The sequence below is a fragment of the Phalangium opilio genome, unplaced genomic scaffold (assembly GCF_054372755.1).
Source record: "Phalangium opilio isolate 3A_F unplaced genomic scaffold, DU_Popi_V2 ptg000194l_1, whole genome shotgun sequence".
In the NCBI taxonomy this organism is placed as follows: Eukaryota; Metazoa; Arthropoda; class Arachnida; order Opiliones; family Phalangiidae; genus Phalangium; species Phalangium opilio.
In genome coordinates, this window is record NW_028324212.1 from 900,419 (window position 1) to 914,272 (window position 13,854).

Here is a 13,854-nt window from a genome sequence, read left to right on the forward strand (position 1 = left end):
ACGCGCATCACGACGCAAGCTGTTCGTGCAGCGCAGCGTTCGAGAGCGAGCCAACAATCGCCAACCGAAGATTCGCAACTCATGGTGAAAGGTCCCAGTGGGCTATGAAGGTCCGAAGGTCAGAAAATGCACGTACGGTTTCAAATTGTATCCTCGTTTAGGCCAAAAATATTTCACTCTACTTCGTTCCTATAGCAGCGAAATTGCAACGGTAGAAATTCAATAGAGTCAAAGTCCCTTTTCTAGCGTTTCCTTTCCCCCACGATTGCACTGACATAGACATAATATAAATTAATAAGCTAAAAATACAATATACATTTAAACACCTGCCTGTTTTTTATGGCTTGCATTTTCTCTTCTTAATTTTAAATCATCACAATTTTCTTGTTTAGCTAAAAATCTTTTAATGTTTTCGTATGTTAGGCATACTGTTGTGCACATAATATTTAATGTTAAAAGACGGCATCCCGATAATACGCAACAAAATTTAGTTAATATTTTATATCTATGGACATTGATCACGGCTCAGTGAAAAAAGTTTCATTCTCGAGTCGAGTCACCACAAAGTTGCCTTGAAAATTTAAATGTGTGGCCGCTGTGGCGGTTCTAACTATAGGGTGTTTCGATTAATTAGTATTTATTGAACGTTTTCGAACAGAAATGAGTGATAATACTTTGAAACTTTTTAGTTGTAAGAGGTGTACGTATTTAAGCCAAAAATACTCGCTGCTGTTGAATCATATTCGACTGAAACATGAGAATGATGCAAGTTTTCAGATAAAGTGTGATGTGGGTTCGTGTGGTCGGGTATACAAAAAAGTATTGTACTTTCGCCGACATCTAAGGAAAAAACACCCAAGAGCTTTACAGGAAAACAACGACCCTGACACTGAAGACCTTTCTGACGATGAGAATAGCGGAAATTATGAGTTTAACAGTTTTATGGATGAAGATGTAGAAAATGAGGATAATGCGACTGATCCATTTGATTTGAAAAATTCTACTTTGCTAATTTTACTTAAATATAGTGAGCAGCACAGGTTAGCACATTCTGTTATTCAAGATTTATCGAAGGACTTACTGGTTTGTTCAAAGACCTACTAACAGCGCAAGCTAAAAAGATTTTCAACAGAGATGATAATCTAGATAAAAGTGACCTGAGGGAAATAGTTTAAAATGACATCGAGACTATGAGTTCTGTGTTTGATTCTCTAAATTCCATTTACAAAATTAAGAGAAAATGTATATCGGAGATGGGAATGATAAAACCAACTGAAATAAAATTTGCTCAATAAGCTGAGAAAAAACACCATTTCCATTACGTACCTTTGTTGCGTACCCTCGCTAATATCTTCAAGCAAGGCGATGAATTTCGTTATGATGAAAAGGTCGAAATCGAATTAGATGGACAAGTTGTTTCTCATTTTCTAAACAGTTCATTTTGTAAGAAATTAGATCAAACTATCTCTGCTAAAACCATACATCTCCAAATATATTTGGATGAGTTTGAGATCGTCAACCCATTAGGCTCAAAACGAGGAGTGCACAAAACATTAGGATGCTATTCTTCCATTTTAAACCGAAAATACAAGTATCGCTCTAAATTAGAAGATATACACTTAATTTCTCTAGCAAATTCTAATGATGTCGAAAATTATGGGTGGTCCGAAATTCTCAAACCTCTAGTTTTTGAACTGGAGATTTTGGCGACAGAGGGAATTTATATCGAACCACTGGGGACTCACCTAAAGGGCTACGTATCAATTATTAGTGGTGATAACCTTGGTCAGCATAAAATTGGTGGTTTTGTGCCGTATTTCTCGTCTGGTAGAATATGCAGGTTTTGCATGACAGATTATTCTGAAATGGGAGTAAGAAAATGAGAAAAAGACACAGTTTTGAGGTCTTTGGATCGACATAAATATCATTTGTCGTTTATCGAAAAAAATCCAAACGAGTCGACTCTGTACGGTGTTAAAATCAGAAGTCCCTTAATGAATCTGTCCTACTTTGATTTAACCCAACAGTTAATACCTGATATCATGCATGATTTACTTGAAGGTGTTATTCCGTTTTTATTGAAACAACTTTTATGTCGTTTAATATCAGAAAATGAAGTAACTCTCAAGGAAATAAACAAAATAATAGATCGATTTCCTTATGGAAAAAATGAGATAAACAAACCTCAAACTCAAACTAAAAATGCAATGACTGGGAAGAGTAGCTTAAAAGGTTCGGCAAGCGATATTTTTTGTCTCTTCAGACTTTTTCCATTAATGCTACATGACTTCGTTAACGTATGCACGGAAGATTGGAAAGTTTACTTGAAATTACGTGATATTTGCGACATTTTATTTGCTGAAAAAATCCCCTTGCAACAAATAGACGAATTAGAAATAATGATTGCCAATTTTCTTGAAATAATTGTGGAAAGATATGGTGCAGAAAGTTTAACACCAAAATGTCACTATTTGATTCACTACCCTAATTTTATCAGACAATTTGGGCCACTTTTCCCTATATCTTGCATGAGGTTTGAAGCGAGGCACTTATTTTTCAAAGATATAGCGGGAAACAGTAAAAATTTCAGAAACATTACAAAAACATTAACAGTCAGAAATCAAATGTTTCAATGCTACAATTCATTGAGATCTAAAATAAATGGCATGCAAAAAACGAGCTACGTGAAATTGTTAAAAATTTACAGTTTTCCCAAGGACCTGCACAATTTGCTAATTGAGAACTTCCCAAAAAAGACAAATTTCAATTCCGTTAATTCAGCTACTTATGACATCGTTTCTTATTCTAAGGAATCCCATCTTTTTGTACATTCAAGTTGTAGCGTGGTCTTGGGTACCTTGGGTTTTTTTGGGGTGCGTTAGCTGTTAAGGACAGCTGCACTTAGAAACCTCCAAGTACACTTCTTAGAACCCGAAGGATTTCGACGTTTGTAAGTTTTTACCTGTGTGTTTGTATAAGAATGGTCGCGCTACTACTTAGCCTTGAAAACCTAAAGAAAGGCTTGGACGACGCTCTAGGGGGTCGCCAGGTCGACCCGCGACTCCAAGCTTCTATTTAAGAAAAGAAAAACACTTCTCGGTGTGCTCCGGACGAAGAAGGGCGAAATCTAAGTTCTCCGCGTGTTCGACTGACCAAGTCGAAGATATTCGCGCCAAGTCAAGATGTCCGCGAATGGAACCCTAATGTAGAACCCTCGGCGAATAAGGGCCGCGTGATCCCCTAAGTACCGGGCCAAATTCTCGTAAGACAATGCCATCCGCGCATCTGAGTGTAATCGCGGACTACATGCTACACTAGAAGAAGTCGTATTAACAAGACTACAGTCTACGTACTATGAGATAAGTCAGAACTTTAAGACTTTAACACTACGCGAGTAACGACAGACCTAAGTTGTCTCTAAGGTCGCACCAATACTTCGTGTGTGGTGTTATTGATTTAATAATAGAAATCAATAATTACTGTTGTACGTAGTGCAATAAGATAAGTAGAAGCTATTAACTAGCTCTACTAATTGAAGTACATAAGTATGTGCAGCATGAGGCACATAGTAATTAATTAACGTTAAGTAGTAAGCATGGGTGCACCATTTACTAACGTAATTAAACCATTTAGTAATTAAACTAATTAGTAACCATTTACAAATAAGACCATTCGATAATTGATTAATTTACCATTTACATTTATTATCATTTAAATATAAGTTTCTTGATTGTGTGATTATTAAATATGTTGTGAGTTGAAATCCTTCGCATAGTTATTTATACTAAGAATTAGTAATTAGGTTGTTTTTGCCAACGATAGGTACTGAGCTGAACGCACCCACCAAAAGATACAGGGTACGTTGAAAAATCGTTGCAAAACTGGGGGCCGAGCCGGGATTTGAACCCGGGACCTCTCGCATCTACCCATAGCCACCAACCTATTCATAGTTCTTGGCTTCCTACTATGGCCCTACCGAACTATTCAGGGAAATTTTCCGAGGGTGGTCCACAAGAATTTTTAACAAAGGCTAATTAAATACTCCTGAGCAGGGTTATGCCTGAGGACGTTTTTCTAATCCCTTGGGTACCGGCCATGTTAACCGGCCCCGCGTTTCAATGGTGGGAAAAACAAAATAATATAAGGACATGGCTACAATTTGATTTTTATTTAACTCAAGTATTTTCGTCGCAAGATAACGACAATGCAGTCTTAGAAAGTATTATGAACACACGTCAGCAGTATGGACATCAGTCACTGAATATATTGAGATAATGGAGGAGTTGTTTATCAAACTAAGAAAACCATTAGAACCTTCCACCCAATTGAGTATTATTTACAATAATTTGTTGGGGGAATTAAAGGTTTATTTAGCTCAAAAGAAGTATAATACAATTAGAGAATTAGTTTCGGATGCCCTAAGAACAGAAATGGCTAAAGCTAATTCTTATGAGAGACCTAGAAAGTTTGCTAGCAACATTAGTCACCCCGTTGTCTAGTCACAAAATAATTCTGTTGTTAAGCAACGTACTGCTATGAGATCAGACTCCTCAAACAGCGTAAAAAGTGAGGATATGATTATTAGGTGTATTTATTGTAATAAAATCGGGCATAAACGTCCCGAAAGCCCTGAATTAGCCTGTAAAAATTGTGGTCAACCGGGCCATTTTTATCGTAGATGCCCGCAAACTAAGGGCAAGTCTAAGTCTTCCACAGACAAACCATCAGAAAGTAAGTCGGGAAACCTGTCAGGGGAGGGCCGCGACCCTCCCAAGAGAAAATAAGTTTTACGAAGAAAAAGAGAACAGAAGGCGAGTCAGTCGGAATTTGCACTGTGACTGATAATCAGAAAAAAGATAGTACAGTTAAATTCATTAAGATTAAAATTGGCAATTTTGTAACAACCGCTCTTGTCGATCCAGGTGCTTCATACACCTTATTTCATTCTCGACTTAAATCAAAATTACTTTCAGAAGGCGGTAAATTTTTAGCTAGTAGTTCAAAAACTAACTATCGCCAATGGCACCTTTCAGGATACTGAAGGAGCAATTAATTAGATTTCGTTTTGCCAGGAAAGACAGTCACTCACAGTGCATTCTTATGGAAGGACTTGCCGCATTCCTGCGTGTTAGGAGTGGACTTTCTATGTTTATTCTCTTTATGTGCCGATTTTAGTGGTAACGTTTGGTGGTGGGCACACATTAGATATCCATTTTTTTCGCGAAAGGAGAGTGAGACCGCGTGTTTAGTGTATGACGTAGACAAGGAAGGGATTGAGCAGGCATTAGCAGGCGCGAAAGTCAATGAGGATCAGAAAAATAAGCTTCGTGAATTTGTAAATAAGTATGAAAATGTCTTTTCATTGACGCCGGGACTTACCAACGCTGCTAGTCACTATATTGACACAGGTAAAAGTGCCCCTATTGCATCCGCGCCTTATCGCTACTCCCCAGCAAAAAAAGCTGAGATGGACACAATAATAGATGAGATGCTTGAATTAGGATTAATAGAACCAAGCAACAGTCCTTGGGCATCGGCTGCTATCCTAATTGGAAGAAGGCTGACCCTATACCTCAGCAGTCACAGGAGATCATGAGTTCGATTCTCGTCGTTGAAAAACTAGAAATAATAGTTGCTTGAGATATCCATATATATGCAAACAGTGGAGTAAAACTATAGAAGAGTTGATTTTGTAAAATTACTAAAATATTCAGCATTAATCTCACCACGTAACATGGGCTCCGTGGCTTAGTGGTTAAAGCGCCTGTCTTGTAAACAGGAGATCAGGCATGAGTTCGATTCTCGTCGGAGCCTCGCTGTTATGATACTTGAACTAGTTTTCGTAGCTAATAAATTTTGAAAAACTAAAAATAATAGTTGCTTGAGATATGCATATTTGCAAACTGTAGAGTAAAACTACAAACGAATTGATTTTGTAAAATTACTAAAATATTCAGCATTAATCTCGCTTCACAACATGGGCTCCGTGGCTTAGTGGTTAAAGCGCCTGTCTAATAAACAGGAGATCATGAGTTCGATTCTCGTCGGATCATCATTGTTATGATACTTGAACTAGTTTTCGTAGCTATTAAATTTTAAAGAAGTTGGGAAACCAAAATAAACCTCTCCGAGCCGAGACGAATTTACTTTCTAAACACAGGTCCACCAGCATATGAAAAAACCGGAAATACATAGTTCAAATTGGCGAAATATTGCCAAGGTCTTTAGCAAAGGCTTAAGCGTTTAACAATTTCCTTTGTATCCTCAATTTTTCTAATGAGGACCTAAAATGTATCACTGAAGGGTGTATTTTACTTTCGGCTCACTCTGAACCGTTAACACCTCCTATAAGAGGAGGCGAAACAAGGTCATTTCCAGTTTAAATATAGGGTATCTTATTTCACAGACCCAATCGTTTCAGCACTTGTGGATCGATGAAGAATTAACACCCATATTATCTAATGAATGTAAGAAATGTGATTACACTATATATATAAATATAGTAAAGCTGCATTAAAAAGTAAACACCAAATTTGAAATGTTAATATCAAAAGATGTTCTTGGAATATTAAGATGAAACAGAGCTATATAGCTACACAACTACTTAAAGAATCGTAATGCCGAAAAATATTTAAAATATTTCCATTTAATATTCTGCAAAATGGAAATGTTATAGTTTTGTAAGAGATCTTATCATCCTACTCGCTTTATATTAACTTTGATGTGCGTGTAGTGTTTCGATTCGGATGCAATCTTCATTACTCGTTCTAAATAAACTCTCTCTTGTGTCATTACATAGAAATAAGTTTATCTTAAATAATTAATTAAATATAAATGAAATAATTAATTAAATATAAATGATATTAATTATTTTAATCGCCAGTAAATAACTTTAAAAATAGTTAAATCGTTTAAAATAAAGTTGTTCCTATTATCTTTCGAAACTTTGCTAATATTGACGTTCAAAGTGAAGGGTACCCCTCTTGCCCGCTTTCTTCAAATTTTGGGGTATATATACGATTCGTTTCCATTATAATGATAGATAAAAACGCATTCGCGTGAACCGATGGTGGAAGCCCTGCCATTGGGAGGCTAGACGTTTCTCGTAACCCTAGCCGATCGCCGCGTATGTCTTAAAACCAAACGATAACGATGGAGAAGAAGCCGGAATGGACAAAGACCTGATGATGGTGGTGCATAGAAGCTGGTGTCAATGTGGGAATGACGAAGAACAGAAGATGGTGGTGCATAGAAGCTGGTGTCAATTTGGGATTGACGAAGAACAGAAGATGGTGGTGTTTACGAGCCAGCAACTACAGGCTAGTGTCCATGTGGGATGGACAAAGACTAGCAGATTGTGGTCCTTAGAAGCCAGTTAGTAAAGACTGGTGTTGGTAGATGAATGGCCAAATTTCCGTGAACCGCGATCGCGTTCCGGAAATCGGGTATTTGTTTGCTCCAATTTGTAAACTGCGAACGCGGTCACGTGGGGTCTGACAGACAGACACACACACACACACACACTGACACACAGACAGACACGTGCAGTGTAATACCTCTCCGTGACATACGTCACTCGGAGAGGTAAAAACTAGAAATAATAGTTGCTTGAGATGTGCATATATGCAAACATTAGGGTAAAAGTGCAAATGAGTTAAATTATTCACTACGTAACATGGGCTTCGTGGCTTAGTGGTTAAAGCGCCTGTCTAGTAAACAGGAGATCATGAGTTCGATTCTCGTCGGAGCCTCGTTGTTATGATAAGAGTATATACGCCTGTAAACTGGCGTATAGAGGCGTGGCATCTTTGGCCCCAACTTCTTTCCCCCTTCTCTCTCTCTCTCTCTCTCTCTCTCTCTCTCTCTCTCTCTCTCAGAACCTTGTATTCTATAGGTGAGTAATATAAGGACATGAAATTCGAAAGCTTATAAATGAAATAGGCTTATTAGCAATAAAGACCATAATTTATAGTTTAACAATTATTTTTTAATTGATAGAACAAAAAAGACAATAATCGTCATATCAAATAGTTATTACAAGAAAGCTTCAAAAATGTCTGCAGACACACTATGACATTAAAATATACAATTTGAACAAATTATGAAAAAGCAAGATCATATTGAAAAAAAAGTATATTTACATGTAAAATAATGAATATGTATATAATTAATTACGGAAGCCGTAAGCAATGGTTTTGTACTCAGGTAGGACTCGGACTTTGTCCATAAGAACTTGGTATGTTTTAGTTTGATTGATAGTTATAAGTGTATGATTAGGTAGGCGACGTATTTGGGGGTCTATGGGAACCAGAACTGAATTCAATTCTGGACGTCCTTCATTATTTCCGCCCAGAAGTTTCTTCATGGTCTCAAAATTTATGTGTTCATCTGTTGATGAATTAAGATAAACCCTTTGACTTTTATAATATTTGTTTTTTCCCTGTCTCCGGGTTTAGAATATCCATTGAATAATTCTTTGGCCCTGCACTGCCCCATTCGCAAATATAAGCGTTCAGGCCATATGCCTCTAGCTCCTTTTTTAACTCACCGAAATAGTCTCCAGTGGGTAATAATTAGCGCCATCTGGTGAGAGATACACGAGGCTATCTGTATCCATATATAGGCATAGATCGCATACCATTTCTAGATGTTTTAGTAAATGTAGGCGAGCCATTGTGGTAGTGTAGTATGCAATAACTATATTTGTGTGTTTATGAATGATCTCGTTTTCGCGTATAAATTCGTATTTCACCAAAACTGTATTATCATTGATAGTTAGTATACCTTTAACATTTATATCGGGGTTTAGTATTAACTCGTACAGTTTCCGAGCATATTTGATTATTTCGGTAGAGGTGTGGGTTGTTTTCTGTCCGAATTTACCCCAAAAAGAGTTTAACATGAGTTTGCTAAGGCACCTCAACCCTTCGTTCTTTTCTATTTTTGTAATGTCTAGTTCTACCCCCTCCACCTTTTTGAAATTTTTAATATAGTTTTCTTTATCTGCCTGAGTAACGCACTCTGCAGGGAACCACTAGCTAATGTTTTGTACTCCAAAAAAGCGTTGACGTAGTCTTTGAATAAACCACCCTGTTTTGTTTCGGGGTCGTACTGAGTTACCTTGTACGACCAGGCCTCATACATCCGGGTTTTCTTTTAACCTCTTTGGACGACATACCGTAGGTCATCAACCACCCAAGTACCACGTAATTCCCTTTCTTCTGGAGCATGATCGCAGTCGCCCTGAAACTGAGTTTTGCAGCATGTGTGTATGGGGAATGTGAGCTTCCCGTTAATACGAGCGGATAAAACAGGATGAATTAGATCTTGAGCCGGAAGTACATCACATTTTAAGAGACTCTCAAATGAAAATATATCGGGGAAGTTATCCAATATGATCTCAGGGTGGTTGTTTTGTTGACGAATGGGTATAAACTTGAGAAGTCAACGTAATGAATGCGTTCAGACCCAGTTGTTTTATGGTAAAGTTTCGTTGCACAACAGCGTCCACCAAAGAACGCGTCTCGAGGGTTTAATCTGGTTTCTATTTTTGGCCGAATATCATTAAACTTCAAAAATTCGATAATTTCTGGTTTTTCGGCTTTTTCCTTGGTCCATTCACACTCCCATTTTACATTTACTTTGTAATTGAGGGATTCTAGCTTGGTTAACACGTTCATACTTCTAATATAACGAATATTCAAAGTCTGGGCTGGGTCTCCGTGCTAGGCCTTGTTTCTATTTATGGGAAAGTGTACTTTACATCCGTGGTAGAAGCACCCCCAATACTCAAATATTTCGTGGTGAAGTTCGCAAAATCCATCAACTTTGATTTTTTGTATTCTGGTTTCTTTACCTCTAAATGATGATTGTATGGATATATTTCTCTTGTGGGCGCTCCATTGAAGCCACTCTATGGCACCCATTGATTGATTTTCACTGAGTCTATAGTAGTTGGATGGTATGATTCCTATAGTATTGGGCTTAAGATAATTTCGCCGAAATACAAAAGAACAGACACCTGGAAGTTTGACTGCTCCGCAGTTGAACGGATCAATCTCCGTGACTTTAAGTAGAAGTGTTCGAAAGGTTATACACCCCAAGTATAGTAAAACGGTATCATTTTCGCCAAAAATAAATTTTTTTATAGGATAGGGAGTAAGGGGGGGTGGCGCGCGAGCCGTTGGGGGGCAAAAACAACGCGTTCCTCCCCGTTTCGCGAACCGCGCGCGCAACCGCGTGTTATTTATACGCGTTTAAATATGAATATCTATTATAAATTAGTGTCATTCGAGTATTGAATATGAAACCATTCACAACTCCCGGAAATTTGATTATTTTTGGTCCTTCGGGATCTCGTTAAACAGTTTTATGTAAACGAATAATAGAAAATAAGGATAAAATGTTCGAACCTAAAGTCGATTTAGTTGTTTGGCCTTATAGTATATATCAGCCTTCCTACGATGAATTGAAAGAAATGGGTGTAATTATGCGTCAAGGTTTACCCGATGTCACTGTATACGACGGCTCTCAAACAACATTAATCGTATTAGATGATCTCATGTTAGAAAATAAGAATAATATTTTATCAGAAATTTTTACTAAACAATCACACCATAGGAAATTATTCGTAATTACCCTTTTACAAAATATATTTGAAAAAAACTTGAACAGCATCCTTAAACGCTCATTACATGATTCTTATGAAAACCGTAAGAGATCTTATGCAATTAGTGGCCCTCTTTAAACAATTGGCACCGAACAACTCTAAATTTGTTGTTGAATGTTATCTGGATGCAACTGAAAAACCTCACGGGTATTTACTTTGCGATTTAACCCAAAAAAGTCATTCCGATTTAAGGTTTAGAACAAATATTTTACCGGGAGAACAAATAGTCATCTATACTCCCAAGAAGAAAACTATACAATTAAACAACACTTCCGAGATTTAATCATTCTTTACGATGTCACCACCAAGGAAGGTCAAGAAACCATCGGAGAATAAAAGGAAAAGTTTAGCCGCTAAAAATATCAAATTAATAGCCGCTTTGGGGCAATTAAAAAACCTCAAAGACTAGCTATTCTTAAAAATTCTTATCAAGAAATTATTGATTCAATCAGCGAATGTTGTCACAACGCCTTACAAGGAGCCGTCAATTTGAAACCAGACGTATATAATAAACTGTGCAAGCATAAGAAACATATTCGAAAGATTGCCTGTAAAAATACCCATTGGAAGGACAGAAGATCTATTTTATCTACACAAACCGGAAGTGGTTTCTTTAGTGTCCTTTTTCCTGTAATTTCGAGCCTTGTAGGCGGCTTATTCTCAAAATGAACAAAACGTTAGTTTACGCTAATAAAATGACCTTAGTACCTTTAGAACAACAACAGCAACAACACGAACAAAGTCCTAACCCACCACCCCATCAATTAATAACAACAACAAACAATGATATTTCAAAAAATAATGTTGTGTTATCAGAGTTGGATAAAGAGAGCAACCTAATTATCTCTAATCCTGCTTTAGACGAAAGAACCAAATGGATTTTTTACGAAGAAGTCATGAAACGATACCAGAACATATCGAAACCCCGGCCATCGAATAAACACGACAAATGGATTAATATGTTTCCCTTGAAATATAGGGGAGCTGCGAGAAAAATATTCGATCACTTGTCAGATAACGCCCATAGTATACGTTGGGACGATACTGGGGCTCTTTTTGTGAATAACTTTAAGATCCCAGATTCCGATATAGTGCAACTAGTATATTTTACTATTCATCCTACATTGTTCAATAACAAAGGCGTGCCCCCGTCGCTCATCGCCATTCCCCCGACGGGATGGACGGAATTCCAACCCTTTGTCCAAAACTTTATCGTCCCGTCACCAGTTAAACCGTCGCCATCAGTAGCACCTGTGTCTAGAAAGACGTCACCCAGTTCGGTACCTCAGAAGAATAAACTTCGACCACCAACTTATTTAAAAGCGAAGAAAAGATTAACATTTGACAATAAAACGAGCCCTTTAATTTTGAAGAAACAACCTTATAATAAGACGTTATGGGAGGTCTATCGCAGCTCCAAAAAGAAGAAACCTTAAAGAACAGTTATCTCAATAGTAAACACAAAGCCGCCTTCACTTTGTACCAAGCAGTCCGCCATCTTGACATTTCGAGAAACGAAGTTAAATCTTTTCTAGAATCTACAGCCGTATACACATTACACGATACATGAACAAGGCAGGGGACTTTCCTCTCTAGTAAATCTCTCTCCGAATTTCTCTCCAGAAATTTTACTTTTGCGCTATGTATGTATCAATCAAGAAACATTGAATATTTTTTAATCAAGGTTTTATTTATATATTTACACAAAGTATTTTTTCGAGTAAAGTATTAATATTACGGATGCGTTCATTAAATTGCAATTTATCGATATAATAATAGTTCAAAAGATCCTCGTAAGGTATTATATATATTACGATCAAAGGGCAAAAAGTAACTTTTTTTCACCATTGTAAGAGTCTTTTAGCTTCGTCTTTTCTTGATGTGGAAGATATAGTCCTCGTTTTCCGAAGTAACGTCTACTAATGATTCGATAGGCACATTGAGCGTTTGTTGCCCGAGAATGAAGGGGCAGTCGGGGTACAATTGTCTATGTTTATCGCGTACCGATTCCGAGGTTATTCATACTTGAAGAGTACCGTGGCCAAAGAAACATCTGAAGGAATGGTCCGTGTGGACTAGCGTTCGTTGCCCGAAAATGAATGGACAGTCGGGGTACAATTGTCTATGTTTATCGTGTACCGATTCCGAGGCTGTCCATACTTGAAGAGTACCGTGGCAAAAGAAACATCTGTAGGTATCTCTACGGCTCGTGTGGTCTAAATAAAACCCGTCCCGCGCTAGTTCGGCGGTATCAACGTAAAGCGACGTCCACGATTGGAAAGTTTTTAAACGGGTTTTTTTCCGAATTCATGTCCTATTCAGCATATCGCGGTTCTTGGGGTCGCTGAAAATTTCTTTGACGTAGGTATCCAAAATTGCCTTTTGAATGACAGACTTTGGAATGCGAAACTCCAAATAATCAGAGCGGGCGGTGGGCGGAACGTCGTGCCCCTTGTCGTCTTCGATCGGTACGTTGTTTGTTGGAGGTCCGCGGATGAAGGGACAACTAGGAAAATGCCGTTTGTGTTCTTCGTGCACAGAATCTCGAGGTTCCAACCGTTTAATATACCATGACAAAAATAACACTCTTTGGTATCGGTACCATACGTATATAAATAAAAAATCCGTCTCTAGCTAGATCTCTGGGGTTTGTATACGGGGCCTTCCAGCGATAGAAACTTTCACGTCTTTTCGCCTCGGCGTTCATACTAGGTTATGAAGCCCAACGGTCTTTCCCGTTTGGTTATATAAAAACATGTACACCCCTAGCGGCTAAAATAATTCATGCCCAGACCCGTTTGCCCTCCCCCCTGAAAGAGGGTCGAAGCAAACTTTAACTAGAACTAAACTAAACTATACCTATAACAAGAACTAGAACCCACACCCAACCCACCCCCACCCCAAAAACTAAACTCTAACTAGAAACGACAAAAAAAAACTAAACTCCTCTTCGTTCGTCTTCGCCCAGACCTGTTCACCCTCCAGTCTATTGAAAGAAGCCAGATGCTAACTTTAACTGCACCTATAACAAGAACCGACCCCTATTCCACCCCCACACCAAAAACTAACCTTTAACTAGAACTAACTAAAAAAACTAAACCAAACTTGCCCAGACTTGCCCGCCAGCCACGCAGACGCTCTTTGCACACCCTCCCTCCTATACAAATGTTGTTTACGACACTCGT

At 38.0% G+C, this 13,854-nt stretch overlaps 3 non-coding genes across 3 annotated transcripts; all 3 read left to right on the forward strand.

The window, feature by feature from the left end:
- The first annotated feature begins 5,737 nt into the window (after window positions 1–5,737).
- On the forward strand, window positions 5,738–5,814 carry TRNAT-UGU (transfer RNA threonine (anticodon UGU)). Its single transcript has one exon. It is a non-coding gene; the product is annotated as a tRNA-Thr (tRNA).
- A 164-nt stretch (window positions 5,815–5,978) lies between these two features.
- On the forward strand, window positions 5,979–6,053 carry TRNAI-AAU (transfer RNA isoleucine (anticodon AAU)). The gene has a single exon. It is a non-coding gene; the product is annotated as a tRNA-Ile (tRNA).
- A 1,625-nt stretch (window positions 6,054–7,678) lies between these two features.
- TRNAT-AGU (transfer RNA threonine (anticodon AGU)) lies at window positions 7,679–7,751 on the forward strand. Its single transcript has one exon. It is a non-coding gene; the product is annotated as a tRNA-Thr (tRNA).
- Window positions 7,752–13,854: the final 6,103 nt, after the last annotated feature.